Source organism: Lissotriton vulgaris, chromosome 11 (assembly GCF_964263255.1).
Source record: "Lissotriton vulgaris chromosome 11, aLisVul1.2, whole genome shotgun sequence".
NCBI classification, from domain to species: Eukaryota; Metazoa; Chordata; class Amphibia; order Caudata; family Salamandridae; genus Lissotriton; species Lissotriton vulgaris.
The window spans coordinates 471,151,636-471,177,955 of NC_141699.1; positions in this window are offsets into that span (position 1 = coordinate 471,151,636).

Consider the following 26,320-nt stretch of genomic DNA (forward strand, 5'->3'; position numbering starts at 1 on the left):
TATATTATCACAAATGGTAAATCCACCTGAGGATTGTCCTTCCTTCATTGAACTCACTGTGAAGCTAAATCATAGACTACAAAAAACAAAAGTAGAAAAATCCTGATTGGGTTCTCCACTGTGTCATACAGAGAGCCGACAAAAGAGTCTAAAGATATGCCTGAACCTATGCTAATTGGTGGGTTGAGAGGACCTATATAAGATGAAGAAAAATCCAAAAGACTTAAAAATAATTTGTCTGTATTGTGGAAAAGGACATTTCGCAAGAGAATGTCCCATTAGACCTCCAGTTCCTCCAAAAAAGATTGCTAGCACTCAGGAAAACTAGAAAACTTGAACAATAATGAGATTGATCCTTCAAGTTAATCGTTTCATCAGATCTCAAAACCAACCAAGACCTTATTAAGACCACTGAAACATTTCCTTCTAAATGTTACACTAATAATCTCTCATCAAGAAAGGTATAACATGTCTATATTACTAGATTCAGGAGCCACAGGAAATTTTCTTGATATACGGTTAGCAACCAAGATTGGCATCCCATTCATTCCCAAGAGTTGCCCTGAACCAGTTAAGGCAGTGGATGGTTCGGAATTATCGGCAGGTTTGATTGTTCACCAAACTGCGCCTTTTATATTCGTATGTGGTGATTGCCATTCCGTACCAATAACTTTTGATTTGATTGACACCCCTAATTCTGGAGCTATATTATGTGTCCCATGGCTACAAACTCACAATCCCCAAATTGATTGGATAGAACGTATGGGGATGCTGAAATCTCACTTCTGTATTCTGCATTGTTATCAAGAAGCTAGTCAGTCTGCATCCTTTGTGCTGCACCGTTCATTCAGTGGAAACCACTTCCTCTGTACCAGAGATCTATTCAGAATTTGAATCTGTATTTAATGAAGAACAAGCAACCAAACTACCCCCACATCGTAGTTACGATTGTCGTATTCATCTTGTACCAGGGGCAGAACTTCTAATATTAGAATATATGCCCTTACCTCGGCCGAAACTGAATACCTGAAGAATTATTTGGAAGAAATGATGCATAAAGGCTTTATTAGGCATTCAACATCCCCTGTGTCCTCGCCTCTGTTTTTTATTCGCAAACGGGAGGGAGGCTTGAGAGCCTGCCTGGACTAACGTGCCATGCACAAGATCACTATTAAGAATAAGTATCCTCTGCCACTCATCCCTGTCCTCCTTGATCAAGTGCGAGGTGCAAAGATCTACACCAAGATTGACTTGAGAGGAGCATACCATCTTATCCGGGTAAAAGAGGGTGATGAGTGGGAGACTGCATTTCGCACCAGGTTTGGATTATATGAATACTGCGTCATGCCGTTTGGTTTATGTAACGCCCCGCGGCGTTTCAATATTTCATCAACGAGATCATGCGTGAATTTCTGGATGTGTTTGTCATCGTATACATCGATGATATTTTGATTTACTGAGACTGACGAAGAACATGTGATTAATGTAAAAATAGTTTTTAAGAAATTACAAGAAAATGGTTTGTTAGCCAAATTGGACAAAAGTACGTTCCACACTGATACCATTGATTTCTTGGGATTCGTGATTTCACCACAAGGTATTCAAATGGATCCAAAAAAGACACAAGCACTAGTGCAGTGGCCAAGTCCAGGCTCAGTCAAAGAGGTACACTCCTTCCTAGGGTTTGCCAATTTCTATAGGCGATTTATTGATCATTTTTCTGATACAATCACCCCTATTACCAGATTACTCAAGAAGGGTACAAGGTTTTCTTGGACTGAGGAAGCTGAAAAAGCTTTATTTATCCTAAAGAACAAATTTACATCTGCCTCAATAATCCATCATGCAGATAATACTCAACCTTTTTTCTTGGAAGCTGATGCTTCACAACAAGCAGTTGGAGCAGTGTTATCTCAGAGAGGTAAAAGTACAGGGCAATTGCATCCAGTTGCATAATTTTCAAAGATCTTACTTCCTGCAGAACAAAATTACACAATAGGAGAAAGAGAATTACTAGCCATCAAGTTGTCTTTCCAAGAGTGGAGACACTACTTTTTGGGTTCTCCACATGTCATTACGATTTTTTCTGATCACAGAAACCTTCAGTTCTATAAGTCTGTCAAAGCTCTTACATCTAGACAGATCTGATGGGTGTCATTCTTCAGTGAATATGACTTTGTAATAACATATAGGCCAGCGGCTCAGCATGGCAAAGCAGACGGGCTATCGAGTATTGGTGGTTCCAAAGGCGGAATTACGGATGATGTACCTCCTATCATTCCAGATTATAAGATCATTGGAGCAGAAGAACACACTACCAAGACTTTTCTAGAGTTATTAAAATACCAATATGCCCTCATCCCCGCTGAAGAATGGAAAAAGAATCCTTTGCATTCTATCAAACAAGGATTATATTATCATGATGACAAATTGTACATACCCATTTCATCTTTACAAAGACAAATACTAGAGTGGTGTCATGACAGTGCTTTAGCAGGACATCCAGGGGATGTCAAGACTGCTAGAACCTGTAAAATGGTTTTGGTGGGAAAACATAACTAAAGAGAACTGCCTTTGTGAAAGCTTGTTCTATCTGTGGGAGACAAAAGACATCCCATTGTACTCCCACAGGATTACTAAGGGTTATTAAACAAACAATGCAGGAGTACCCCCTATAGGCAAAAAATACAAAGAAGAGATTCCTTCTGTGTCAGGAGCTTAAGGCTCTGGTTTAGCAAAAGATTGCCCCAACCTTTTTTTTATAGGACAGTCATAGTCCTTAAAGAAGACCTCTCACTCACCAACCTGGTTGGTGACATGCTTCATCATTGGGGTCCCACTCCATAGGCCGAGTGCCTATAGGGTGTGCTGCGACACCTGGTTACAGTGGAGCGGGTTTCTTTGATTTTTATATGTGCAAAGGATAATTGTGAAAAGTGTATTAAAAAGGGTCCAGTCTACTCACACCAAGAATTTATTCTGGAGTGCTTGAACCCTATTAAAATATATGTGGCACCAGTGCCTATTTAGGAAGGTTTAGGTGCTTCGAGACGTGTGAAAAAGAATTAAAAATAGCCAAGTGTGCTATGTGAGTTATTTACAATTAAAAGTAGGTCTACATGTTTCAACCATTGGTAATATTATTTGGTTTTCGTCAGGACCGTGTTGTTTGAACGGGGTGGTCCACACACGCTAAGGCGTGTCCAGCCCTCGTTCAAAAGCAGACCATAAATAGTGGTCTGGTGTTAAAAAGTGCTTTTTCCTGAGTTCAGGAGAAAAGCCTGTGGGATAGAAAAACATATAAAAGGTTGGGTAAACATACTGGGGATAACAAGACAAGGGTACATATTACAACAGTTATTGTGCTAGGTGAGTACTCAGGTGATAGTAGAACACCTAACATTTCAGGTCGTACCCGTGGTCTGTCTGTGGTAGTCGACAGTGGTGCTCAGGCGGAGTTTACCGGAGCGTAAAAGTGCTAAAATTGATTCCAGCAACTAGTTAATGCACTAGTTGTAGGTACACGTGACAAGGGGCAGGGGGGGTGTGGGAGAGCAATCGCTACCACTGGTGAGGCGTCACAACACGCCCAGGCATTTCTGAAAGTAAACGGTATCTAAGTTTTAGTACCGAAGGAAGTAGTCATAATCTGTAAGAAACATCACACACATAGGGACTGTTTTGCTTACACTTGAAGCGGTAATTAGCGCCTCATGGGCATCGAGTTGGCCAAGACTGCAGGTGTCCGTCACCTAAAGAATTGCGGCAAATTAAGAGGTTTGTATCCTGTTAGTCTGATGCAACAGATAGGCGCGTCTTGGTCCGAGACGCGTTATTTACGTCTCTATTCTAAAATTCAGGGCACTTACTTGCGGCTTCTGCTCTTCAGGCCTGTAAACCTACTAGGTTCTTTACTCGGAAATGCCCGTGGAGTCACCCGTAGCGGTAACGGCGTCCAGAAGTAGTTTGTCAGATACTTCCTGGGTAGGCGTGCCTCCACTCAGAGAGTCCCGGTAGACCAATCGTTGCGCGGCTCGGGGGCGGTACCCGATGACGCTGCGTATGACGTGATGGTCACGTGGGATTCAGTGTTGTTCGGTTGTCTGGGTGATTGTTAAGGCGAACGGAGCTCAAGGAAGAGTCGCGCCTCCCAGAAAAGAAAAACCGGATTATTAGGGGTGGTGGCTTGATCTTGGAAGATCAGTATTTAGGGAAAACAAATGATATGAGCTAAAAGGATATCAGACTTTGGAAAGAACAATATACAGGACACGCTCCAGCCCGGAATGTTGTTACTCGTATTCAGTTTGAAAACATAGTGTGGGGGAGTATGAGGAATTGACTCGCACACTATATTAGCGGAGGTGGATTACCCCATTACTGAATTCCATGGGATATTATCGTTGAGACCAGTTTTATAGGTGGGAAGTCTGTAAACCCACCTTTGTTCCTTCTCAAAAAGGCGTTGGTTTACATTGGTTCCTGGTCTTATTTGTTCTATTATTGTCCAGTGGATGTCATCCGCACTGTGGCCAACCGACAGAAAATGTTCGGTAAGCTTTGTATTGGTCTTTTTGCACCTGATGGTGCTTCTGTGTTCACCAATGCGTGTCTTGATTTTTCTGCTAGTCATGCCCACGTATCTTAGGTCACAAGGACATGTTAGCAAATACACCACGTTTTCACTATTACAGTTCGTATGCCCCCTGATCGTCCACACTTTGTTGGGTTCTAGTTGTAATGTTTTAGCATTGTTGGTAAAGGGGCATACGCTGCAATTGCCACATTTGTAGTGTCCTGTCACTTTTGGCAGCCCCCATATGTTCAGGACAGACTCATTCTCCACTATAGTTGTTTTAGGTCTGGTATTCACCACTGCATCTCTGATGCTCCTAGCCCTTCTATATGAGAAAAGGGGCTTTTCCCAATGCAGATTACCAGTGTTGAGGATGCTCCAGTGTTTTCCTATAATTTTAGTTACGTCATTGGAAATCGTGTTATATGTTGTAACACATGTTAGTGAAGGTTCCTCTTCTGTTCTGGTTGCATCCTCTAAGAGGGCTGCTCGGTGTTGGTTGCGGGCTCATTTTTGACTCTTATTGAGGATTTTGTTAGGGTACCCCCGGTTCTTCAGATTGGTTGTGAGATCCTGGGCCTGGTGTTTATAATCATCAAGTTCGCTGCAATTTCTGCGTAGCCGTAGGTATTGCCCATACTGTAAGTTTTCCTGCAGAGGTCTAGGATGAAAACTTTCGTAGCAGAGTAAATTGTTTTTGGCTGTGGGTTTATAGTGGGTGGCAGTTGATAGTTTACCATTGATTTTCGTTATGGTGAGATCCAGAAAGACCAACGAATTTAGGTCCTTTACACAAGTGAATTTCAAATGTTCATCTCTTGTGTTAATCCAGTTAAAGAAGCTTGATAACGTGTCTTCACTTCCTTTCCAAATTGTCAGCACATCGTCTATATATCTTCTCCATAGTAAGATATTAGAACTGTAGGGGTTTTGCTGGCTCAGGATGTACTTCTCCTCAAAATCATAAACGTACAAACCCGCTACACTAGGAGCAAAAGTACTGCCCATAGAAGTGCCCCCAGTTTGGAGAAAGATCTTGTCCTCATACTGGAAATAGTTTTTCTTCAAGGCCAGTCTTGTGCATTCTAAGATGAATTCTCTTGGGGTTCTGGAGGTCCAATCTTCTTTTTCAAGAGCCCTTTTGAGTACCTCCAGGGTAGCATCCTGGGGAATGCTTGTATATAAGCTCTCAATGTCAAAGCTAACCAAGATGGTATCATCATCTACGGTCAGTTGATCCAGGAGGCGTAGTACACTTTTTGTATCCTGTAAGTAGGTGCTAGTTTTTTGGACCATCGTTTTGAAAAAGACATCACAAAAACAGGACAGGGGTTCCAGTAATGAACCAATCCCTGAAACAATGGGTCTCCCAGGTGGTGGAATTTTATTTTTGTGCAGTTTTGGGAGCGTGTAAAAGTAGGGAATCTTGCCTTCGCTTTTGCAAAGGAAATCCGCCTCTTGTTTGGAGAGGTAGCCTTCTGCTTCTCCATGTTCCACAAGTGATATGATCTCTCCCCTGAGGTCATCTGTGGGATCCATCGGTAGTCTGCGATAATTCAAGTGATCCCCCAGTAATCTGAGGCATTCTGTTTGGTAGGCTGATTTATCCTGGATGACTATCCCTCCGCCCTTATCAGCTGGTTTTATGATAATGGTGTCGGAGTTCTGTAGATTTTTCAGTGCAATACTTTCTTGTTTAGTGAGATTCATGAAAGGCTTCTTAGGGGATATTTTCTCCACCTCATTGAAAACAGCCTGCTCAAACGTGGAGATTTCTACAGGAACCATGTGGGGTGGTGGTGTGAATGTGGACTTATTCCGGAGTCCAGTCTCATTTAAGTCAGTGCTTTCTTCTGTTGGGGTTCTCTTTTCAAAAAAGGCTTTGAGTCTTAGTTTCCTACAACTAGTGCATTAACTAGTTGCTGGAATCAATTTTAGCACTTTTACGCTCCGGTGCCTGAGCACCACTGTCGACTACCACAGACAGACCACGGGTACGACCTGAAATGTTAGGTGTTCTACTATCACCTGAGTACTCACCTAGCACAATAACTGTTGTAATATGTACCCTTGTCTTGTTATCCCCAGTATGTTTACCCAACCTTTTATATGTTTTTCTATCCCACAGGTTTTTCTCCTGAACTCAGGAAAAAGCACTTTTTAACACCAGACCACTATTTATGGTCTGCTTTTGAACGAGGGCTCGACACGCCTTAGCGTGTGTGGACCACCCCGTTCAAACAACACGGTCCTGACGAAAACCAAATAATATTACCAATGGTTGAAACATGTAGACCTACTTTTAATTGTAAATAACTCACATAGCACACTTGGCTATTTTTAATTCTTTTTCACACGTCTCGAAGCACCTAAACCTTCCTAAATAGGCACTGGTGCCACATATATTTTAATAGGGTTCAAGCACTCCAGAATAAATTCTTGGTGTGAGTAGACTTGACCCTTTTTAATAAACTTTTCACAATTATCCTTTGCACATATAAAAATCAAAGAAACCCGCTCCACTGTAACCAGGTGTCGCAGCACACCCTATAGGCACTCGGCCTATGGGGTGGGACCCCAATGATGAAGCATGTCACCAACCAGGTTGGTGAGTGAGGGGTCTTCTTTAAGGACTATGACTGTCCTATAAAAAAAAGGTTGGGGCAATCTTTTGCTAAACCAGAGCCTTAAGCTCCTGACACAGAAGGAATCTCTTCTTTGTATTTTTTGCCTATAGGGGGTACTCCTCCATTGTTTGTTTAATTCTAGTTTAGGGGACCAGGAGTTCCCACCACACATAGACTGTGCAAACCTCCCTTACTCTCTCCTTTGTTATACACTTACTAAGGGTTATACCTGCTCCTCCCAGGCCTTGGCATACGATGAGCATGGATTTTTATAACTGAGCTCCCAAATAGTCAAGGGTATAACACAATATACATAGTAGTGGATATGTTGTCTAAGATGGCCCATTTTGTCCCTTTAAACAGAATACCATGTTCTTAAGAGCTAGTACAGATCTTTTTAACTCATGTCATTCGGTTACATGGCGTCCCATCTGTTATTATATCTGACAGAGGTCCTCAATTCATCTCCAAGTTCTGGCAAGGGGTGTGTTCATTGTTACAAATGGATCACAGACTTTCTACGGTCTATCACCCACAGACAGATGGGCAGACTGACAGAACAAATCAGACTTTAGAGCAATATTCACATTGTCTTCTAACCAGTCTTTCTACTACCCGGGTGGAGACTATCCCATTGGCAGAATTCGCATATAATAATGCAACTCACACTTCCAACGGGGTCTCCCCTTTCTTCTTTAATTATGCTCAACATCCAGTGTTTTTACCCATTCCCTTTCCGACTGAACTTGATAACATCCCAGCATTAAAAGAACATCATCAACCGTTGAAAGCAGTTTAGGAAAGCGCCATTCAAGAATTAAAAAAAGCCAAAGAAGATATGAAACATCAAGCGGATAAACCCCGCAGAGTAGAACCACCCTATGAGATAGGTGAAAAGGTTTGGTTATCCATCAAAAATCTCAAATTCCCAGGGTCTAGAAAACTACAACCCAGTTTCATAGGTCCGTACTCAATCACCTCAGAGGGTCAGTGTTCATGCCACAGGGACACAGCGCCCAGAAGTCCGTCAGTAGCACCTCAGAGGGTCTGTTTTCATGCCACAGGGACACAGTGCCCAGAAGTCTGTAAGTAGCACCTCTGAGTCAGTGCTCATGCCTCAGGGACAAAGCGCTCTGAAGTCCGCCAGTGGCGCCTCTGAGGATGTCATGTTCATATCTCAGGGACATAGCGCCTGGAAGTCCGTCAGTAGCACCTCTAAGGGTCAGTGTTTATGCCTCAGGGACACAGCGCCCAGAAGTCCATCAGTAGCGCCTCGGAGGGTCAGTGTTCATGCCACAGGGACACAGCACCCAGAAGTCTGTCAGTAGCGCCTCTGAGGGAGTCATGTTCATGCATCAGGGACACAGCACACAGAAGTCCTGCACAGAGTTTTCATCCATCTTTAGCGCCTCTGAGGGTCAGTGTTTATGCCACAGGAACACAGCGCCCAGAAGTCCGTCAGTAGCGCCTCTGAGGGTGTCATGTTCATGCCTCAGGGACACAGCGCCCAGAAGTCCGTCATTAGCGCCTCTGAGGGGGTCATGTTCATGCCTCAGAGACAGCGCCCAGAAGTCCGTCAGTAGCACCTCTAAGGTAGTTTTCATGCCTCAGGGACACAGCACCCAGAAGTCCATCAGTAGCGCCTCTGAGGGGGTCATGTTCATGCCTCAGGGACACAGCACCCAGAAGTCCGTCAGTAGCGCCTCTAAGGGTCAGTGTTCATGCCTCAGGGACACAGCGCCCAGAAGTCCTGCATGGACTTTTCATCCATCAGTAGCACCTCTAAGGGTCAGTGTTCATGCCTCAGGGACACAGCGCACAGAAGTCTGCTCTCCTAAGGGGTCGGTGGGACCTCATAGACCTCCTGGGTCTCGATGCGCAATATGTCCGGTCCGAGGGTAGTGTACACCGGCGTATGGTGGTCGGGCCGCTTGGTCAGGCTGGTTCCCCGTCCCAGATCCAGTGGTAGCAGGTGCTCTCCCAACTCGGCCTCCAAAGGAACCACCTCGGGCTTCTCCCTGGGCCAGTGCCAGTCGCAGCTCGATCACCCGATCAGGGCCTTTCTTTCCATGTTCCAGGTACGCAAGGCCCACCAGTCAGTTCGAGACAGGGAGGGGGGCAGTTAGGAACCCCCCCACATGCAGTTGGTCTCAGAATCACCTCTCAAATGTCCCCGGGGTGCCGCCGAGCGCCGCCCCCGCAACCTTTTGCGGCTGTAGCTCACTGTCCGTCCTCAGTACCTCCTCTCCCGGATCATGGGTGTTAGGCAGGTGGAGGCGGCAGTCTCGCCACGCAGAACACCCGGTCTCAGTCTGCCCCCCGGTGCGTCGCTACAGTCCTGGGTGGCTGAAAGGGGGAGAGGAGGTCACTCAACTTCTCGGATGCTGTAAGTGGGGTCACCGGTCCTCCGCACGCTCTCGTCCGGGGACCCCCATTCAGGGCGTGGGTATCAGGCCCCCAGTGTCCTCCAGCGGATCACGCTCCCTGTCCGATGGCCCGGCCAGGATCCCCGGGGCTCACCTGCTGTCTTGGAGCCCCCAGATACTGCAGTGCTCGTACCCTTGCCTCCCTGGGCGATCACTGGGCACGATCTCCGGCTCTGCTCTCACTTTGCTGCGGGCCCCGCCATCATGGGTCCGGGCCTGGGCGCCAAAACTTTTCCCGGTATTTCTCCGCCTCTCCCCGGCCTCCGGGAGACCTCCAAGGCAGCCACCAAGGTCTGCTACCTTTCCTCCACACCTCCGGGGGACTCTTCGGGTGGCTGGATGGGTGAAAGAGCGACGGATCAATTCGGCTCATCGGAGCTGCAGCGTCGTGCGACTCACTCGCCCATGTAGTTGGCCACCGGCAGGGGCATTCTTCATCCTAAATGGCAAAACCCATAACTGGAAATGCCCATCTGGTGTGTAGAATGCTGACCTCTTTGGCCCCATCAGTAAAGGCGATCTGCCAGTACCTAGACGTCAAGTCAAATGTGCTGAGGTACCGGACAGCCCTTAACCGATCAATGAGCTCATCAGCTTTGGGGGATGGGGTGCACGTCAGTCTTGGTGACTGATTTGAGTCCTCTGTAGTCCACACAGAACCGGAGTTTGGGTGTGGCACCCGGCGCTGCAGCCTTTGGGACCAAGACCACTGGGCTGGCCCAAGGACTGCTGGAGGACTCAGTCACCCCAAGAGCAAGCATCTTTGAGACCTCCTCTTTGATGCAGGCCCTGACCCTATCTTTTCAGGAGTGCCATGTGCTAGATGTATGGAAAAGGGCTCAGGTAATTCCTTTGAAAAAGAAGTCCAATTTGCACATCTCCCAGTTGCAGAACCTACGCCCCATCTCTCTTCTTCCATTTTGTATGAAAGTGGTAGAGAAAATAGTTAATGTGCAGCTCATGGAATATCTTGAAGAAGGGCATCTTACACCCCACTCAGTCGGGGTTTAGGGCTAGCCATTCCACTGAATCAGCTGTCCTCTTCTCCACTGAACTTTTGAGACAGAAAGTAGATGACGGGCAGACAGCAGCATTGGTATTATTAGATCTAAGTGCGGCATTTGACACCGTATCGCACACCTTACTGCTGTCTCGCCTCTCAGAAATGGGAGTGGAAGGTTCGGCCCTCGAGTGGATAAGATCTTTTCTCGAAAATAGAAGTTTCCAAGTGCACTGTCCCCCATTCAAATCCTCCCCCCGGGGGTTGAGGCACGGGGTTCCACAGAGCTCAAGTCTGAGCCCGACAATATTTAATCTTTATATGGAACCCCGAGCTCACATTGTGGAATCATTTGGAGTAGACATTGTCACAAATGCCGATGATACTCAATTAATGATCACACTTACCCAGGGACAGAATGATGAAGCTGCAATTAATTTTTCCACCTGCCTCATGGCATTAGCAAGCTGGATGAATGATAACTGTCTACGTCTAAATGGTGACAAGACAGAGCTGTTGGTAATTGGAAAAACTCCAACCATTTGGTCGCCCGCGTGGTGGCCGTCTGAACTAGGTCCGACACCTTCTCTTTCGGAGACTGTGAAGAATTTGGGTGTCCTATTGGATGCTAATCTATCCTTTAAACAACATGTTGGAAAAGTGATAGGAAGATGCTATGGCATCCTAAAAACACTACGCAAAGTGTTAGACCTTCTGCCTATCAGTGTCAGGAAAACTCGAATTCATGCTTTAGTCACGCCCCATCTTGACTATGGCAACTCCCTGCTCATAGGCCTAAGTAAGAAAGGGCTTCAGCAACTGCAGCGTGTTCAAAATGCTGCTGCACGTCTGGTGCTGAACCTGCCTCGTAGAGCATCAGGGAAACAGGCCCTGTCAACACTTCATTGGCTTCCCTATCAAAGAACGCATTAGGTTTAAAGTGTTGTGCATTGCGCATCGCCCAAGGGAAAGGCCCAGCGTATTTACAAAAGCTACTAACCATTTACTGTCCCAGACGCAATTTGAGATCACTGGGTACTATGTTGTTCATGGTACCTCGCATCCGAAAGGCCAGAATGGGAGGCTGCTCATTCAGTACTTAGCGGGTGAATACTGGAATGAGCTTCCCATTGAACTCCGTATGGAGCCATCAGAAGCAAGATTTCGCCTTAAACTTAAAACCTACCCTTTTCCACATACTTAACTTCTGCTAGAATTTGCCAAGTCTCTTGGCCTGGTGGTAACAACTACTTAGGGGGTTGACAGCAATCATAGCGCGGGGACACACCGTGTTGAGTGTAACCAGGCGCTTTAGAAATGGTTTTATTATTATCCTTCACTCCTAGTGATTTCAATGCACAATGCGTGACTATCCTATAGGAATGCAATTACAATTCAAAGTAACTAATGTGCAGTCTATTAACTAATCCGTATCGGATACTGTTGGTAGAACTATTAACCTTTCTCTTCTTTTTAATGCAGGTGGAATCAACGGACCTTTACACTCAACTGAAGCAACAACACAGGTCAGTTTTCACTTACTGTTCTAAATAATTAAACCTAAGACTCTTTGAAAAATTTCCTGTTCTAAAAGAACCCTCTGAATACCAAAGGTGAGTGCTGTTTGGGGTCTGAGCAACGGAAACAGTTTCGAACTACTGAGTAGAGTCTTTATATATTTTGAAGTTGTTTCCCAGAGCTGTATTTGCGTCCCTGGAACTGGCTTGACTAATCTTTCAACTCTGGAAAGAAGCTGCCAGTGCAAGGACAGCTCGTGAATCTTCTGCCTCAGAACTCCTTTGAAAGGATCTGAAAGAGGACGACCGACTGTTTAAAAAAACAAATTCACTAAACCTCACTTTCTCCGGAGGAAACGCGGACTGAGCACCAATCAATGCTACAACAGTAACGTGCTGGCGGTGTCAGGGGCATTGGCGGGGTCCGTGGCGTCCATGGTTGGCGGGGTCCGGGGCGCTGGTGGTGTCTGGGGCTGGCGGTGTCTGGGGCTGGCGGTGTCTGGGGCTGGCGGTGTCTGGGTCTTGGCGGGGGTGTGTCTGGGTCTTGGCGGGGGTGTGTCTGGGTCTTGGTAGGGGTGTGTCTGGGGCTGGCGGTGTCTGGGTCTTGGCGGGGGTGTGTCTGGGGCTGGCCGTGTCTGGGTCTTGGCGGGGGTGTGTCCGGGGCTGGCGGTGTCTGGGTCTTGGCGGGGGTGTGTCCGGGGCTGGCGGCGTCTGGGTCTTGGCGGGGGTGTGTCTGGGGCTGGCGGCGTCTGGGTCTTAGCTGGGGTGTATCCGGGGCTGGCGGCGTCTGGGTCTTGGCGGGGGTGTGTCCGGGGCTGGCAGCGTCAGGTGTGGCTGGCGGCGGGTGGGGCTGTAAATGTGCAAGGGTCGCAGTGCACAGGGCTGGCTGTGTCCATGGCTGGCAGTGTGCAGAGTTGGCAGAGTACATGGTTGGAAATGCATACAGATGGAGGTGCACAGGGCTGACAATGCCGAAGTCTGGCAGCGTTCAGGGCTGGCAGCGTGCACAGGGTAAATGAGCAGGGCTGGCAACGTTATGGGCTGATAGTGCACATGGATGGCAGTGCACTCAGGTGGAAATGCACAGGGCTGGCACTGTGCAGGACTGCATGTGCTCTCAGCAGGCTGGGCTTACATTTCTATGGCTGTTTCTGTTTAAGGCTACCTGTCAGCACAGGGTCCCCTGCACCCTCCAAATAATTTGAGCTTCCAGTGCACAGACCGACTAGTGCAAAAGTGGAACCGTCTGGTGGGCTGCAGGGCACAGTGCAGCTTATTCTCAGGGCTGCCTGCACAGTGTTCTTGCACAGGCGGACTTCAGTGCAGCGCTACCTGCACACATAGCTAGCATAGTGCAAAGCTGCCTGTAAGGCTCAGTGCACAGAACTAGCGGTCCATAACACCTGCTGTACATAGATCTGCCTCTGTAACAATGCTTGAGGGCACACCTGCTTCCTGGGTTACCGTGCAGAGCAAACACTGAATGCACAAACTCACAAAAGCACAGAAGAGCAGCCGTGCACAGGATTGCGAGGGTGCAGGAATGCGAGTACGCACGGCACCCCGCAGGACTGCTCACATGCACAGGAGCTGTCCCCGCTCAGACAGTACATCTCTTCTAGCAATAAGGCTGCCTTTGCACAAGGTTGTTAGTGTGCAGTGTTGCCAGGGAACCGTGCTGCCTGCAGTACTGGGCAGTGCGTGAAATGGGAAAATAGAAGTGCAGTTACCTTGTACCAGAGTATCTGCTTGTTTCTGAGAAGTGCCAGTGCTCTCCAATTCAAACTAGTACATCTCTCTTGAGAAGTGCCGGCACTCTCCAATTCAAACTAGTACATCTCTCTTGAGAAGTGCCCGCACTCTCCAATTCAAATTAGTACATCTCTCTTGAGAAGTGCCGTGCTCTCCAATTCAAACTAGTACATCTCTCTTGAGAAGTGCCGTGCTCTCCAGTTCAAACTAGTACATCTCTCTTGAGAAGTGCCGGCACTCTCCAATTCAAACTAGTACATCTCTCTTGAGAAGTGCCGTGCTCTCCAATTCAAACTAGTACATCTCTCGTGAGAAGTGTCGGTGCTCTCCAATTCAAACTAGTACATCTCTCTTGAGAAGAGCAGGTGTCCAATTCAAACTAGTACATCTCTCTTGAGAAGTGTCAGTGCTCTCCAATTCAAACTAGTACATCTCTCTTGAGAAGTGTCGGTGCTCTCCAATTCAAACTAGTACATCTCTCTTGAGAAGAGCCGGCACTCTCCAATTCAAACTAGTACATCTCTCTTGAGAAGTGCCGTGCTCTCCAATTCAAACTAGTACATCTCTCTTGAGAAGTGTCGGTGCTCTCCAATTCAAACTAGTACATCTCTCTTGAGAAGAGCAGGTGTTCAATTCAAACTAGTACATCCCTCTTGAGAAGTGCCGGTGTTCAATTAAACTAGTACATCTCTTGAGAAGTGCCGTGCTCTCCAGTTCAAACTAGTACATCTCTCTTGAGAAGTGCCAGCGCTCTCGCTCTCAAAATAAAAAGTGCCGGTTCTCATTACTGGACAGTACCGGCCCATTTAAAGCTCTGGTTCTGGGTCGGTTACAAGTTTGCGTTCACCCCTCGCTAAACTGGAGTGTTTTGCACGTTGGCCCCTTGGGTCCTGTGAGGGGTAAGAACTTTGAAGATAGGCTTGCATCATAACACCTTTGAGGAGTTTGTTAAGGTTCACCACCCTTGTGCTGGCGCTTGAAGTGTCACAGCGAGGTGGACTGTCTGCAGCCAAGGGAAGCCACTGAGACCGGACCAGGGCTGGCTTTAGGGCGGTGCGACTGGTTCGGCCGCACCGGGCGCTGACCTGGAGGGACGCACTGACTGCAAAGGGGGGGGGGGCTGTGTTGAGCAATAACTTACAATGAGAAGCACCTGCTGCAGAGTTCCTTGTGCTTCCAGCTTTCAGGCAGTAATAAATCTGTCAAGATGACGCAGTGGTTAATGTTCCTGCTAGAGAGAGAGAAAAATGGAGTTCTGTCTAGTGGCAGTTTTGACTCGCAATAAAGTAGAGCAGTGGGATAATATCCCTGCTGCGAAGAACAGATCTGCTTTTTTGCAGATAGCTGAGTGGATTTGTAAAATCAGTCGTAATCAGCGCTTTAAAACAAATGAAATGTATGTGAGAGAGGAGCTATGGAGAGATGAGGGACACTTTTGCTGGATGTTTCTAAAGGAATCCGAGGTGGAGGTCATTTTGCCAAAAACCTTGCTGCACCGGACACCAGCGCTAAAGCCAGCTCTTGACCAGACAGTAAAAAAGCCCTGGCGCGATTTCCAAACCAACAGTGCAAGGAACTGATCACATACTACTTGGAGAAAGCATGTGCGCTCTCCCGGTCCTGGTCTTTGACTCTGGAGATGACCATGGAAGGGCCCTTGAAGAGTCCCTGCAGTGCGACCTGTAAGATAGAGGCTGCTCCGTGTGGGGTGGATGCAGCCTGGGCCCTGTAGAGTCTGTTCGCAGTGCACTAGCCCATTTTATAAGTGTGCATTAAACGATGCATCACACCCTTCCGTTACCTCTCATAATGAATGAATGAATGATTGCCACAATGAAGCTTCAAATGGCTCCATCAATGCTTTTTAAGAATTGCTTTGATCATGTATTGTCAGAGGTTGGAATTGCACATGGCGGTCTGGCCGTAACCAGATAGTCAGCCAAACCGGCATGCGCACTTCAAACTGAAGTGGCCACTCGTTGCCAATCAGCAGCAATGATGCACTGGCCCTGTCCTGCCCTAACGCTCCCTTCGGAAGAGAGTAAAACATTGAACTGGTGTTACACCTGATACTCTTCAGGTACTCTTTACCTAAATGTTAGACCTGGCACCTTGGCGTGAGTCTCCCTTCCACTTTTTGTTGCTTGCCTCATGTGTTTTGCTGGTGTTACCTGTTCAGAGCACTGTGCCACTGCCAATCAGTGCCACAGTGCAAGTGCTCTCTATGAAAAGTGTATACATTGATTGGATTCCATGATTGGCTTATTTGGTTTACTGACAGACCCCTGTAAAGTGCACCAGGAGTGCCAGGGCTGGTAAATATAAATGCTGCTAGTGGGCCTGCAGCACTGGTTGTACCACCCACAGAAGCAGCCTGGTAAAATGTGTCTGAGGTCTGCCATTGCAGAACCTGCATACCGTCTGGTACTGTCATGCTGGCTGGGCAAGTGCACAAACTTGCCAGCCTATAAACCTTCCCTTTTCTTCATGTGAGACACCCCTATGGTAGACCCTAGGGCAGGGTGCATTGTAAGCATAAGGTAGGGCAAGCCCTGATGTGTGTCGCTTGTCCTAATAGTGAATTACAGCCATTTTCGTTTTTCACTATTGGAAAGCTACCTGTTCTCATAGGCCAGAATGGGCTGCTGGAATTATTACACTCTATAATCCCAACAGATTCAGGGAACATGGTAGAAATTCAAGTTAGGTATGCCTGAACTCCGAATAATAAAATACATCTTTTAGTAAAGTTTATTTTACTGTTCTGTGCTTGCAAATGCCACTTTTAGAAAGCTGGCATTTGCTTGCGTAACCATTTCAGCCCGCCTCTGCTCTTATCTGTATCTGCTGTCTGGTTTCTGTGTGACACAGGGCTGGGGAATTCCAGGAGACCGGCTGGGGCTGAAAGGTGGTGAATAGAGAGATTACACCAGGATAGGTGGGAGGAGTGCCCCTTGACTCTGAATAGGGCTGTGCTCTGCCACCTCAATGCTGGCTCTGCCCCCTGGGGAGTGACTGATGACTCTGCCCTGCACTTTGTGAGGAGAGAGGGGAAGACTGTCAACAGAGTACTCCTGGACTGTACTTGTCACCACAATGCTGGCTCCACCTCCTGCGGAGCGTCTGATGTCCCTGCCCTATTCACTGAAAGAAGAAGCCTGAGTCTGCAAAACAAATTGCTCAGGAACTGAACTGGATTAGGCACAGGCCCCCCTGTCCGCAAGAACAAAGGATTTTGTGTATAAAAGTAGGAGCCCTGCTCCTAAGAAATCAGATCCTGTTTGCGCCAAGAAGAACCTCTGCCCGGAGAGAAGGACCTGGAAAAGCTTTATGGAGAAGTACTGTTTCTGACCTGGGAGACTGGCCTGTGGTGGGTGCCTTGCTGCAAGAAGGAGAGGAAAAGACTGAGAGACTTTTGAATCTACTTGTGCTTTTGAAAACGATCTCCAAGGGCTTGTAAGCGAGCTTGCTCCCTGAACTGAGCCCCAGTAACATTGGGCCCTTCCCCAAGAGCCGCTGGACTGCCAGTGTCCATCTGCCGCTGGAGCCGTCGCACAGTGCACCTCACAAACCCTGCAGTGGAAACCCTTGCCGCTACCGCCCTGCCCGTGTGTCTCCGCTCATCCCCGAGCCGAGGTACGCACCAAAGTTGGGCCGCAACGCACCCTGATCCTTTCCCCGTGCTGCTGCCACCCTGCCCGTGCATCTCTGCTCATCCCTTAGCCGAGTTACACACCGAATCTTAGGATTTATAAAAATAAGTATACTATATATATCTATAGTATACTTATTTTTATAAATCCTAAAACTGGTGTCCATTCATGGTGGGTCATTTGATTGCTGTATACTGTCATAAATGCTTAACCATTGAACGCTCTGAAGATCAGCCTTGTCTGCTAGTGCCACGCAATCTAGAGGGTGAGCAGGGGTTATTCTAAGGAGTGAGTCCCTTGCCCTGACAAGAGGAGAGGGTCCCTGTTTGTCACAAGTACTTATCTGTGCCAAATAGAGACCCCCAATTCTAACAATAAACGTTTAGCTTTTTCCTCCCGGGTTTTGCTGATTGTGTTTGAAGCATCAGGGCTCTGGGCACTTTCCCACTGTCCATGCAGTGTGAAAGTGTGCACGCCCTCCCTACACATGTTAGGAGTTGCTGCTTACCTGATGTTTTTCAACATGTCAAGCCTCCCATTGCGTGCCTGTGGTTGCACACGCACACCCATGTGGTTTTTAAATATGTGAAGCCTGCCATTGTGTGCCTGAGGGTGCACACTCACACCCTTGTAGTTTTTGAATGTCAAGCCTGCCATTGCAGGTCTGTCTGCTCAGTTCCACTTATGCTCAGGTTGGCCTTTCTTAACCACTGACCAATCCTGAGGGTACCTTTCACTACTACTAGAGCACCCTTAGGGTAAGCACTAGTGGTGGAGCAAGAGGTAGGTGAAAGGCAGGCAGGTACACGTGTGTTCCCTGCCTAGGTAGTGAGGAATACCCATCTGTTTTCACTACCTATGCGATCTGCCCTTCCCATAGTTTAACATGGGGCAATGGTTGAAATTACTTCAAGCTGCAATAGTGGCATACTGTAGAGTGATCAATGCGGGCCGTGACTGCAAGGTCGAATGCTGTGCTGTGTGTTTGCAGAGCTGTCAGTGCAAAACAATGAATGCTGTGCTGTGCGTGTGCAGAGCTGGCAGTGCACAACGATGAATGCTGTGCTGTGTGGATATAGAGCTTGCAGTGCACAAGGTTGAATGCTGTGGTGTGTGGGTGAAGAGATGGCAGTGAACAAGGTTGAATGCTGTGCTGTGTGGATGCAGAGCTTGCAGTGCACAAGGTTGAATGCTGTGCTGTGTGGGTGCAGAGATGGCAGTGTACAAGGATGAATGCTGTGCTGTGTGCATGCAGAGCTTGCAGTGCACAAGGTTAAACGCTGTGCTGTGTGCATGCAGAGCTTGCAGTGCACAAGTTTGAATGCTGTGCTGTGTGGGTGCAGAGCTTGCAGTGCACCAGGTTAAATGCTGTGCTGTGTGGGTGCAGAGCTGGCAGTGCACAAGGATGAACGCTGTGCTGTGTGGATGCAGAGCTGGCAGTGCACAAGGTTGAATGCTGTGCTGTGTGGGTGCAGAGCTGGCAGTGCACAAGGATGAATGCTGTGCTGTGTGGATGCAGAGCTGGCAGTGCACAAGGTTGAATGCTGTGCTGTGCCAAATAGAGACCCCCAATTCTAACAATAAACGTTTAGCTTTTTCCTCCCGGGTTTTGCTGATTGTGTTTGAATCATCAGGGCTCTGGGCACTTTCCCAATGTCCATGCAGTGTGAAAGTGTGCACACCCTCCCTACACATGTTAGGAGTTGCTGCTTACCTGATGTTTTTCAACATGTCAAGCCTCCCATTGCGTGCCTGTGGTTGCACACGCACACCCATGTGGTTTTTAAATGTGTGAAGCCTGCCATTGTGTGCCTGAGGGTGCACACTCACACCCTTGTAGTTTTTGAATGTCAAGCCTGCCATTGCAGGTCTGTCTGCTCAGTTCCACTTATGCTCAGGTTGGCCTTTCTTAACCACTGACCAATCCTGAGGGTACCTTTCACTACTACTAGAGCACCCTTAGGGTAAGCACTAGTGGTGGAGCAAGAGGTAGGTGAAAGGCAGGCAGGTACACGTGTGTTCCCTGCCTAGGTAGTGAGGAATACCCATCTGTTTTCACTACCTATGCGATCTGCCCTCCCATAGTTTAACATGGGGCAATGGTTGAAATTACTTCAAGCTGCAATAGTGGCATACTGTAGAGTGATCAATGCGGGCCGTGACTGCAAGGTCGAATGCTGTGCTGTGTGTTTGCAGAGCTGTCAGTGCAAAACAATGAATGCTGTGCTGTGCGTGTGCAGAGCTGGCAGTGCACAACGATGAATGCTGTGCTGTGTGGATATAGAGCTTGCAGTGCACAAGGTTGAATGCTGTGGTGTGTGGGTGAAGAGATGGCAGTGAACAAGGTTGAATGCTGTGCTGTGTGGATGCAGAGCTTGCAGTGCACAAGGTTGAATGCTGTGCTGTGTGGGTGCAGAGATGGCAGTGTACAAGGATGAATGCTGTGCTGTGTGCATGCAGAGCTTGCAGTGCACAAGGTTAAACGCTGTGCTGTGTGCATGCAGAGCTTGCAGTGCACAAGGTTGAATGCTGTGCTGTGTGGGTGCAGAGCTTGCAGTGCACCAGGTTAAATGCTGTGCTGTGTGGGTGCAGAGCTGGCAGTGCACAAGGATGAACGCTGTGCTGTGTGGATGCAGAGCTGGCAGTGCACAAGGTTGAATGCTGTGCTGTGTGGGTGCAGAGCTGGCAGTGCACAAGGATGAATGCTGTGCTGTGTGGATGCAGAGCTGGCAGTGCACAAGGTTGAATGCTGTGCTGTGTGGGTGCAGAGCTGGCAGTGCACAAGGATGAATGCTGTGCTGTGTGGATGCAGAGCTGGCAGTGCACAAGGATGAATGCTGTGCTGTGTGCATGCAGAGCTTGCAGTGCACAAGGTTAAATGCTGTGCTGTGTGCATGCAGAGCTTGCAGTGCACAAGGTTGAATGCTGTGCTGTGTGGGTGCAGAGCTTGCAGTGCACAAGGTTAAATGCTGTGCTGTGTGGGTGCAGAGCTGGCAGTGCACAAGGATGAATGCTGTGCTGTGTGGATGTAGAGCTGGCAGTGCACAAGGTTGAATGTTGTGCTGTGTGGGTGCAGAGCTGGCAGTGCACAAGGATGAATGCTGTGCTGTGTGGATGCAGAGCTTGCAGTGCACAAGGTTGAATGTTGTGCTGTGTGGGTGCAGAGCTGGCAGTGCACGAGGATGAATGCTGTGTGTTGGACTTGGCCCTTCTGGCAGGTTCACCTCTAAACGTTTTTCTTTTAATTGTGACCTGGTGTTAGTGATTTTTGGCTTCTGCGCACTTGACCACTGTGTCCCAGGGTAAAGTGCGTGTGTGTAGTGAGGGTGGCCTGCCCTCCCATAGGAATGCATGTGGAATGTATGTGTCCCTGGTAGTTCCTGATGCGTTGGGAGTGCAGATGCGAGTTTGATATGTGTGGACTCGTGTGATTAAATGCTGCGCGATGATGTGTGCGGCGTTGTCTACTGTGGATGTGCAACTTCTAGAAGTTGGCATGTCTGTGTAATGTATGTGAATTGGCTGCCTGGCTTGTGATTGGCTGGAGCTGGCTGGTGAGCCTGGCTCCAGGAAGTCAGGATGGGTCTGCCCCGGTGGTGAGTGGAGAGATCTGCATGAGTGATGTGAGGGAGGTGTGCACCTGGGACCTGAATAGGGCTGGGCTTTCCCCACACAATGCTGGCTCCGCCCCCTGTGGTGCGACTGATGACTCTAGCCTGGCCAGTGAATGGGGAGAGGGGCTGAACACATCGGAGTGCTCAAAACCAGCTGCAACTCGTTCCCCCACCACCCTACAGACAAAGGGTTTCTGTGTACAAAAAGGGGCTGTGACCCCTTACAAGTTGTTCTTCTCCTGATCCTAATTTAAGGGGGCCTGCTGCTGCTGGACGCCAGGAGGACCACAACTGGGGACTGCCTTCCTGTCTGGAGGGCCCTATGAGCTGGCCCCTGGGCCCAGCCTTTGCCCCCTGCCTGCTTAAGGGCCTAGCTGGACTTCTTTTGGACTTGTAAACTTGTGTCCCTAAAAGCGACTGAGCAGCACTTCATTTCTCCTCCAGAGGAGCACTGAAACTTCCCTTTGAGGGCTGGGAGCGATTGTTCCTTTATTTTAAGTGGCGCTTGGTTTGTCGTTTTTCTAAAGAGTGCTACATCGTCCCAGTCCTGAGTGCTCTCCACTATTGTCTCAGAGTACTGGTGGCCGCAGCGCGAAGCTGCAACCAGACGGATTCCCCGGTGTGATGATCCCCCATTTTTTGCTTTAATTCAACGCAGGAGCCCACCCTGCGAATTTGGGTATCGTTTATACCTTTAATCGGGTGCCACCCCGCTACCTGCTGAATCGCCAGGGACCCTATCTTTAAGCGGGTGCCTACCCCGCAATTGTGTACCTTTAAACAGGAGCCTACCCCGTGGTTTTACTGACTTCATTGCTGCCGGCCCCGGGGGCTTCCGGATAGAGTGCTGGGCCCGCCTCCTAGACGCGCTTGGATTGGTCCCCGGCTGTCAGGGTTCCCGCCGCGTCATCCTGGGGCCACGCAGGGATTTGCCTGACCTCGAGGGCTTCCCCACGTGCACCCAGGAAGCAGCGCGACCCAGAAGGCAAACCCGGCGATGTCTCCCATGGGCGGGGCTTCCAGGAAGCAGAGGAAGCCCCTCAAAGGAGAAAGGCCGGCAGAGAGAAGGCGAGGATCCTCGCGGGCTCAATTACTGCTTCCTCCCCGGCTTGGAGGAAGCTGCGGCCAGGCTTGCAGGCGTGCCAGTCCGGTCCTGGTCCCAGGAGTGCGGACCGGGCAGAGTGAGTCCCGTGGGCAGCCTCGTCGCATCTACACACAGCAAGGGAACTGGGCAGAGAGCCCCCGCATTACCGAGTCCCGCATCACGGAAGGAGCACCCACCTCCCTGAGTAGTCCGGTGAGTCAGGAAGGGCTGGGGGGGGCTCAGAGGGGACTATTGGTGGTGCCTGTTGGAGGCCCTGTGGGACCCCTGCATTCTTAAGCAGCCCCGTCTAGCAGCGGGCTGCCACAACACTTTGGGGGGCAAGTATCTTCAGAAGTTCCCCAAGGTGTGGCCCCCCACAGTGGTGCCTGTTAGACCTGTCAGTCCTTTGGGTGGTCCCTCCTAATTTTTCTCCCCTTTTTGACCCTCTGAATTTTTGTGCACTACATTTTTTTTTGGTATTGACCATAGGTCTCTGGGTGCCTCATTATTACTATTTAGTAATGCGGCGCAGCTGCTCTCGTAAAATGGAGGAAGAGTAGGTACCCTCACAAAACGGTGGCCTGCCAACTGACAATGTTTTACCTCGGAGCTTGGCCCATAGGTTAGCATTAGAGGGATCTAGAACCTTCCGGCCCATTATAGTGACCTGGGCCTAGGCTATATAAGGTAGGCCTTGCCCTGCCTAGGTATTAAGTAGATGAACATTGCCCTGGTGTCTCCACACAAAAGGAAGAGGCTGTCACTTTCACTGGATTGTCCCAGAGCAACTGTTGGGGCTTGTGCTGATTAAAAAGTACTGCCCCTTTGACCTGTGGGGGTGAGAGCTGTCCTGAGGGCACTGGATAACTACGAGTATCAAGAAGGGTCTGTGAGAACTGCCCCCTCCCTCCTCTCTAGCGACACCGCTCCTGCGGGGATGTAGACTGCGTGTGCCTGCCCAACTTACTTGTGCTGAGGAGCGCTGAGAAGATACTCCACCGCTGACCCCCACCCCTTTTGGACGATTTTGCTGGGGCCCCGTTGTGGCGTGGAGGTCGCGTGATCTGCGACATCAGGCTGTGGGCCCTGTGAGGCTTTGGTGGGGCAGTGAGATTAGGTGTGCCCTCCTATGGGCAACGCGACTCCCTCCTAGGGTGAGGAACCGTTAATCCATCCGACGCCTGTGCAGCTGCCCCTCACTGAGGAGATCTTGGTTGAGGGAGCGGCGCGGCATTGAGGCGTCCTTCCCTTCGCGCAGGCCGAGTGGCGGGCTTGACGGCTTTCCTGAGTGGGCGGCGCCGCATTGAAGACACTTCTCTCCCGCGCAGGCCCAGTGGAGGGCTTGACTTCTCTGGGAGGAAGCGCGGCCGTTCGGAGGAGAGGAGTGGCTGCCTGTAGAGGTGGCTGAGCAACGGCAATCTCGTCTGGGCATTGTAGCGGAAGTGTCCTCTCCCCAGCGCAGGCCCAGTGTGTAGGCCGGCCTTGCCTGCGAGGGAGCGGACGCTTTAACAGAAGACTGCCTGTGAAGGTGTAAGTTCCCCAAGCTGCTTGTGACGGCTAAAACTGCCAATAATAACTTCAAGCCCGCAAGTAAGCAGGGATTTGGGCGCTGGTGCGGGACACAAATTCTGAGAAATCTCCACTGGGCCAAGTGTCAGGCCTACTTTCCTGATCCTTGGTAATAGATGTAATGTGAACCAAGGGAGCTTAAACTGATAAAACTACTCTACTGGATCCAGGGATCTGCCATCCATAGAACTGCTGCTGGTTCAACACTATAGCTAATCAGAAGCCAGGGCATTGCAGGTTACCAGATCAAGTGCATGTTTACTGACTGAAATTAATGTACGTTCTTGTTTTACTGGGAGTATATAATTCTGGCTCCTGCTACATTAATGCATATTCCAACCTTACTAAAAGAGATATGCCATATTGTTTCCTTACAGAAGTAATGCACAATCTTGCTTCCCTGAATAGATGCATTTTGTTTTCTTGCTGCTTGTTTTATTTAAACTGCAAAGTAACTGCCTGAAAATTAGAGTATTAAGTGGATTTGCTGAACTCATTTCCTCTGGGGGAAAGGTTCTTTAACTAAATGCAATGTTGTGCTCTTATTGATGCAGGTAATCATATGTGGAAATGCTCAATGTGTTAAAGTGATACATTGCTAACGGAGTAAGCTAATATAAGGAATTTTTATAAAGCATTATATTATTTTCTAACAAGGTGTGGTGTCATTTTCCAAGTGGAGGGGTGCAGGGTTACTGAGTGAGTGTGACGCAAGCATAACACAATTGCCTTGAAGTTAGGCCTTCCCACTCGAGCCAAGCTACCCTAGGTGGACCGGTGACCCCGGGTCCAACAGTGCCTATGTTTGTTTTTGTGGGCATACTCCCAGCGAAGTCCCGAGTGGGACTTAGGGCTTTTGGACTTGGCCCTTCTGGCAGGTTCATCCCTAAACTTTTTGCTTTTAATTGTGACAACAATAAAACAACAATAAAAAACTTCTGTCAGTCCCGAGGATTAAACGGGCACGGATGGGGGGCCGATGTTTTCCTCGCCATGCAGCTACATTTTGGAACCAGCTCCCTTACCTTATTCGTCTTGAACCTAACTATCTCCGTTTCAGGAAACAGCTGAAAACCTTTCTTTTTCCATGATTAATGAAGAATGATTAGGTGTCACAAGATGTGCTGGGATGCCCTTGGGTATCTATGTGCTAAATAAGTGTGTATTCATTCATTCATTTAAAAGGCCAACGTCTGTATCACCAGCCGCCCACAATGTAGAGGGAATGGCAGCAAACTCAGGAGGGAGGGGTTTATTTTTCGCGAAACTCTGCCGAGTATGCTGATTAGGCGATTGAATAGTTAAATACACTCCATCGGGAGAACAATAAATCTTTCCATGTAATTTCTTCAACAGGTCCAATCCTAACCAATTTTCCCCACAATATAACGTAAACAAAATGGGGAATCCACCGTAACTGGGCCTATAGTAAGTGGGAGAGTCCTTGAAATGAGGCTCACTACCGGTATTCCAGAAAACCTGACGAAGATATTATTTTGCCCAGACAGAGCAGCCCCTGGGACCAGTGAACGAGTAATCAAACTATTCATTGCACCTGTGTCTACTAGAAAATCCTAGACAGTCCCCATTAATTGCCCTTTAATATAAGGCCCTCTCTGACCGACGGGTAGTGACACTTGGCCCCTACTTTGTCCGTGGCTGTCCTATGCATAGCTATACCTTTCTGGCCCATCAGCTCCATAATTCTCATTATAGTATTGCCTCCCTCTCGGATTATCAAAGCAATTTCCCCCTGGCTCACCTCGTATAACCTCTTCTCTTCTCATGTCACTCCGATCTACTCCTCCTCTTCCTCTGCCTCTCATGGCTCCGTTCTGCGCTAAGAGGAAGGGACACTGAGCTCGCCAATGCCCTTCCTGTTTACAGTAAGCACATTGGTTTGCTCCTAAAGCAACAGCTCGACCTCCTCCCCATCCAGCTCCCACCCTTCTTGGGACAAACCCCCCTCCTCCTCCTCTTCCCCGTCCCCTGGCTACTTGTTGTAATAACTCAAGTCTTAAGATCCTTCGTCTTCTTGTCAGACTTATCTTTGCTCCCGTTTTTCCTATGCTCATAATATTGGGCTATTCTTAAAATAACAGAAGGAGTAGAGGTGGTCCAAGTACTTTCTGCTGCCTGGAGCCGGGCAGATATTTCGGACAACAGATTAGTCACAAAACGATTAACGAATAATCTTATCCCATCTTCCACTGACAAATCCTGCCCACTAAAATCAATGAACACTCCCTCAAATCGAGTGAAGAAATCAGACACACTCTCATCCTTCTTTTGTTTGCAAGCTGGTGATTTATCCCCATCCACCTTCCGGGGCGGGATTAAAGTATGCATATATGTAATGATCCGACCCGGCAAGGCTAAAATTTCCGTTCTAGGTTTATCTCCGGGTTTCCGATCCTTGTCCCAATCTTTAATTTGATCCCAAGTTCCTCCTAACTCATTAACGTGATGATCGTGCACCTCTCGCCATACATCGACAGGGAC